This window comes from Oryctolagus cuniculus, chromosome 1 (assembly GCF_964237555.1).
Source record: "Oryctolagus cuniculus chromosome 1, mOryCun1.1, whole genome shotgun sequence".
Classification (NCBI taxonomy): Eukaryota; Metazoa; Chordata; class Mammalia; order Lagomorpha; family Leporidae; genus Oryctolagus; species Oryctolagus cuniculus.
Genome location: NC_091432.1, coordinates 59,970,790 through 59,977,254, shown reverse-complemented (window position 1 = coordinate 59,977,254; position 6,465 = coordinate 59,970,790).

Below are 6,465 nucleotides of genomic sequence, written 5' to 3'. Positions count from 1 at the left end.
TGGTTCATGAATTTAGAAAAAAATTATAATTTTTAAAAAGTTTTATTTATTTAAAAGGCAGTGTGGTAGAAAGAGGGAGAGATAGAAGGATGGGAACAGAGAGCGAGAGAGGGAGATTCCATCTATCTGCTGGTTCACTTTCAAATAGCTGCAATGTCCATGACTAGGCCAGTCTGATTCAGGGCTTCCAGCATGGTCTCCCACATGTGTTTCAGGGATCCAACTACTTGGGCCATCGTCTGTCACCTTCCCAAGCACATCACCAGGAAGTTGTATCAAAAGTAGGAAAGCCAGGACACAAACCAGCACTCTGATGTTGAATGTGGGCATATCAAGCAGTGGCTTTACCCACTTCGCCACATCCCCACCCCAAAATCTTTTTGGTTGTGTGGTTTATCAGACCTCTCAGAGATTCAGATAGGTGGAAGACACTCCATGAAAGAAGGATGAGATCTTTAAAAAAAAGGGGGGGGGGCGGTCTGTGGCACAGCAGATTAAAGCCCTGGCCTGAGGCACCAGCATCCCATATGGTTCTAGTCCCGGCTGCTCCTCTTCCGATCCAGCTCTCTGCTGTGGCCTGGGAAAGTAGTAGAAGATGGCCCAAGTCCTTGGGCCTCTGCACCCGCATGGGAGACTTGGAAGAAGCTCCTGGCTCCTGGCTTCAGATCGGTGCAGCTCCAGCTGTTGCGGCCATCTGGGGCGTGAACCAGCGGATGGAAGACCTCTCTCTCTGTCTCTACCTTTCTCTGTAACTCTTTCAAATAAATAAACTATATCTTTAAAAAAAAAAAAAAAAAGAAGGACAAGAACATCTGTGCTCAGCAAAAGTACACAGTGGAACATCATGCAGTTTTGGATCTCCTCTTTGCCCTATGAGTTTTTTTTTTTTTTTTTTTTTTTTTTTTTTTATTTGAAAGAGTTACACAGAGAGAGAAGGAGAGGCAGAGAGAGATAGAGAGAGAGAGAGGTCTTCCATCCTCTGGTTCATTCCCCAGTTGGCCGCAATGGCCGGAGCTGCGCGGATCTGAACCCAGGAGCCAGGAGTTTCTTCCAGGTCTACCACGCGGGTGCAGGGGCCCAAGGACTTGGGCCATCCTCTACTGCTTTCCCAGGTCACATCAGAGAGCTGGATTGGAAGTGGAGCAGCCGGGACTCGAACCTGCACCAATATGGGATGCCAGCACTGCAGGCAGTGGCCTCACCTGCTACACCATAGTGCCGGCCTCTTGCCCTATGAGTTTGTGTATAGTGCTAAACAAAACTGAATGCAACTTTTACCTTTCCCCTGATCTACCACAACAACCTTACTTTAAAAGGTGACTGCTACTACTGTTTCCCTAGAACTGCCGAAAAATACATTAAGGACATTTTTTAGGGGAGAAAACACATTTAAGTACTTATAGGAGCAGCTTGGTTTGCAGGCATCCCGAATAGTGGAAGGTAAATAGGGTTATTTCAAGATTTTGAAATCCTTTTGTTTCCTTTGATTGGTCTCCAGGTTACTATAAATTTTGATGGCAGGCTAACTACAAAAATGGTTATCTCTTTAAATCAGGCTATTTTATAGTGAACTTAATTGCCATGGTGCACTGAACAGACTATGACTAAATGTACTCAGATAATGTGGAACTACCTTTATTGCCTGAACTTTGAGCCATTTGATTTTGATCAGTCCAGTTCATGGAAACTCTGATCAAGGAATGTTCTTAAGATTCTAAGTAATTTTTTTGCCCAGGACTCAACATAAAACATACACAGATTCCTTTTCATCAGCTGGTTTTTTTTTATATATAAAAGAGGGAAAAAGAAAACACAAAAGTGAAACCAGGTTTTCATTTCCTGCCTATTCTGAGGATAAATTCAGTCCCCTTTTTCACATAGGGAGCCACATCTTGGGCTAGAGCTGTGAGTCAGCAGCCTGCCAATCTCAGGAAGGAACCTGCTCTATTAGGTCTCTCTGGAGCAACCTGAAGACAGACATTTAGCCTGGAGGAGATAGGTAGGTGATGAACAAAGTTGGAGGTAGGGTAGACAAAGAGATACAAAGGCCCACAGAGAGACTAAAATAGAAAGAGAAATTAATGGAAATAGAGGCATTCTAAATGGAGATTCAGATGCAAAGAACACAAATATGAATGTGGTATCATTGTTTGAAAACAAAGCTACAAACTGGGAGGAGTATATAATCTAAACAAGTAGTTTGGTGAACTTCATTATCAAATATAAACAAGTCAGGACATTTATTCAAAACAGTTGCAGCAAGAACAGGAGGAGGACTGTTGTAATAGACAAGCAATCACAAAATAAGAGCATCAGGGACCTCAAAGACAGCAGAGGAGATTTTTTTTTTTTTCCATAGAGGAAGGACCCAGGAGGCAGGGGGATGGCTCTGTATGGAAAGAATGGGATAATCAGGGAATGTTTTCTTTGAGGTCAGCAAACATTTAGGACAGGTCATTAAGGAGGAGTTGTAGCTAGTTTAGAAGGAGGGTAAGCCAAAGTTCAGAACACTGGAAAAAAGGAGAAGTTTATATTTGGTTAACTTAACAAGCTCTTTGTTTCTATTGATCAATGAGGATAAAACATTAAGCCAATTGTTTATAAGACAAAGCATGGGAACTGAAAATATCTGTATCTTACCTGTCATAAATTAAAAACAGAGACATGAGTCTTCCCTAAGTCACATAGAAAAGAGTTGTTCCCTATAGTAAACCATTTTTTCACATGCAAAAAGGCCATATCAAAGGCTTAGGTAAATTTAGCATTGTTAACATGGCTCGTGAGAGTAGCAGGTATTATTGCAAGCACAGAAAAGAAACCTACTAAGTAGAACTGGAAGATTAACAGAAGTCTTCACAAATGAAAAGAAAGCTGACCTGGGTCAAGAATATGGAACCCCACTCAAAGAAGGTGGTAAAAGGCTCATGTGAAGTAATATGCAGAGTAAAGATACACTTTCAGGAGGTAAGACAACAGAGGGTGGCTTCTTTTTAAAATTTGTGTTTATCATTTATTTGAAATACAGGGTTACAAAGAGACAGAGTAACAGACAAAGAGATCATCCAACCACAGGTTCACACCCCCTCCATGCCTCCCAAATTGGTACAACTGTCAGGGCTGGGCAAGACCAAATCCAAGATCCAAAATTCTACCAGAGTCTTATATTTAGATTGCAGGGACACAAGCACTTGGGCTATCTTCTACTTCCTTCCTAGGTGCATTAGCAGGGAGCTGGATCAGAAGCAGAGAGATGGGCTCCAACTGGTGCTCTGATACAGGACACCAGTGTTGCAGATGGAGGCTTAATCGCTGTGCCAAAATGCTGGCCCTAGAGGGTAGCTTCTAAGGGAAAATGTGAGCAAGATGGTAGGAAAGGGCAAAAGAATGATTAGGGAAGGAATCAGACAGATAGGCTACTGCCAGATAATGAGAGGTGTTGAATGCCAGAACTAAGTAGCTTTGAATTAAAAATCAATACAGAGTATTGTGTTTAGTGAAAACAGTCAGACACGTAAAACAAATACTATTTGTTTGCCATCATATGTGAAAGCTAAAACAAATCAATCTGAACAGAAACACTAAGTACTAGAGGCTGGGTAGGAGATTAGATAATGGATAACAGTTTACCGTTAGAGGAATAATTTTCTAGTATTACTCAGCACAATGGGGTGTTTTCTCAGCAAATACAAATACAAATACAAAAAGGGGCTTTTCAGGTGGTGGCCAGTACTCCTCAGGGATCTCCATTGCTTGCCTCAGCTCTGCTTCCCTTCTCCTCACTGCCTCTTCCTGTCTCTGCCTACCTTCTGACAGCAAGTCTCTCAGTCCCTGCAGGGCCTGTTGTGCCTGCATCTGCTTTTGGTTTATTAGCTCCACAGGAGACTGCTCTGACTCTGAAAGACCAGACTGTGACAGTTCCAGCAGTTTCTCCAGGGCCCTTTTCTCCCATGGATGTTGTACCTGGGATTTCAGCTTCTGGAGGTCCTCTTCATCAAGGTGTTGCAAGGCCTGGGCACAGGTCACACCTAAGTGTTCCTGCAGCTTTGGCAACCAGTCCTCAACAGCCAGTCCAGCTTCTCTCAGCATCTCTTGGAGATCTTGCTTCCTTCCATCTCTGAGCAGATGTTCATCATGGGCGTGTCCTGCTGTGGCCATGGCTGTGTGGAAAACAGGAATTCAGTTAGCCTGACTGCTTCCTGACTCTAGGCGGTATCAGTCTCATGACCAATGGAGCAGGTATAGAAAAGATAATTCCCTAAGTGTTCCAACACAGATTTTTTGCTAACATTTTTTTAAGTGCAAGTTACCATTCTGGATGTTCACAAAATGCATTTTTTTTTTGAATTGCCATAATGAATTGCTGCTTAGCCTGAGTTTGGCACTCATTTCACAGAATCAGTTCCATAGAGACTGTTACGCTTTGAAATGAAATTTCAAAATGTGTATGAGTTTGAAAGCTTGATGTTTCCTTTTCTTTTTCTTTCTTTCTTTTTTTTTTTTTTAATTTATTTGATAGAGTTATAGACAGAGATAGTTGGTTCACTCCCCTAATGGCTGCTATGGCCGGCGCTGTGCCGATCCGAAGCCAAGAGCCAGGTGCCTCCTCCTGGTCTCCCATGCAGGTGCAGGGGCCCAAGCACTTGGGCCATCCTCCACTGCCCTCCCGGGCCACAGCAGAGAGCTGGACTGGAAGAGGAGCAACCAGGAGTAGAACGCGGTGCCCGGGCCGGCGCTGTGGCTCAATAGACTAATCCTCCGCCTGCGGCGCCAGCACCTGGGATTCTAGTTTCAGTCCGGGTGCCGGATTCTGTCCTGGTTGCCCCTCTTCTGGGCCAGCTCTCTGCTGTGGCCCGGGAGTGCAGTGGAGGATGGCCTAAGTCCTTGGGCCCTGCACCCACATGGGAGACCAGGAGAAGCACCTGGCTCCTGGCTTCGGATCAGTGCAGAGCTCTGGCCGTGGTGGCCATTGGAGGGTGAACCAATGGTAAAAGGAAGACCTTTGGCCAGCGCCGTGGCTCAGTAGGCTAATCCTCCCCCTTGCAGTGCCGGCACACCGGGTTCTAGTCCCGGTTGGGGCGCCGGATTCTGTCCCGGTTGCCCCTCTTCCAGGCCAGCTCTCTGCTGTGCCCAGGGAGTGCAGTGAAGGATGGCCCAAGTGCTTGGCCCTGCACCTCATGGGAGACCAGGATAAGCACCTGGCTCCTACCTTCAGATCAGTGCAGCGCTCTGGCTGCGGTGGCCATTGGAGGGTGAACCAATGGCAAAAGGAAGACCTTTCTCTCTGTCTCTCTCTCTCTCACTGTCCACTCTGCCTGTCAAAAATTAAAAAAAAAAAAAAAGAATGCGGTGCCCATATGGGATGCTGGCACTGCAGCCAACACCTTGATGTTTATTTTTCAAGCAGGAAAAGCCTGTGTTTTGGTTTATTACTACCTCTCTATCAATTTTTGTTAGAGAGTTTCATGATTTTTTCTTGACCTTTTATATGCATCATTTTTGTTCATTTTCCCTCTGAATTTGATTTTTCTTTTTAAAATTCAAAACAGAGTGACAGAGTGAGAGGGAGAGACAGAGAACAGAGTTTCTACTTGCTGCTTCACTCTCTAATTGCCTGCTATGGCAGACTGAAGCCTAAGATCCAGGTACTCCATCTGAATCTCTCATGTGGCTGGCAAGAACCCTAGCTCTTGGGCCATAATATCCTCCCTCCAAAGTGCACTAGCAGTGAGCTGTATCAGAGGTAGTGGAGCTGGTACTCTGATATGGGAGGTAGGCTTTCCAAACAACAGCTTATCTTACTGTGCCACAACATCTGCCCCACTTCTTATACTTTCTCTTTCCTTAATATTTGTTACATGAAAAACTATTTATTGATGTCATGTACATCTCTGTATGTAGACTCAAACATTCATCAGTACCCAATATCTCATCAGTGTTATGGTTTCTCCTTCAACTTTCTTCTTCTTTTTTTAAAGATTTATTTATTTATTTGAGAGGCAGAGTTACAGAGAGAGAGAAAGAGGGAGAGGGAGAGACACAGAGAGAGGTCTTCCATCTGCTGGTTTATTCCCCAAATAGTCCCAATGGCCAGAGTGTCAGTCACTTGTCCAGTAAAGTGTGTATATTAGCTTCAAAAGTCTCCAGGCTTTGTCATTCCATTAATTGTTCCCAACGTTCCAAACATATTTTGTTAACTTTTTTTATATGTAAAACATCATTCAGTGTGTTAACATGGATTGATTTTTAAGTTGCCAGAGTGATTTGTGATTTAGTCAGGATATTGGCAGTTTTTATTATACAGAATTAATTCTACAGAGAGTATTGAACTGGTAAGTTTAAAAATATGAAATTGAAAGCTTGTTGTTTATTTTTGAAAGAACAATGTGTCCATGAAACATTCATTGACTGGTCCCATTTCTTCCCCTTTGGCACCTTTGTTCTTTTTCCTTTAAGTTATCATTCCTG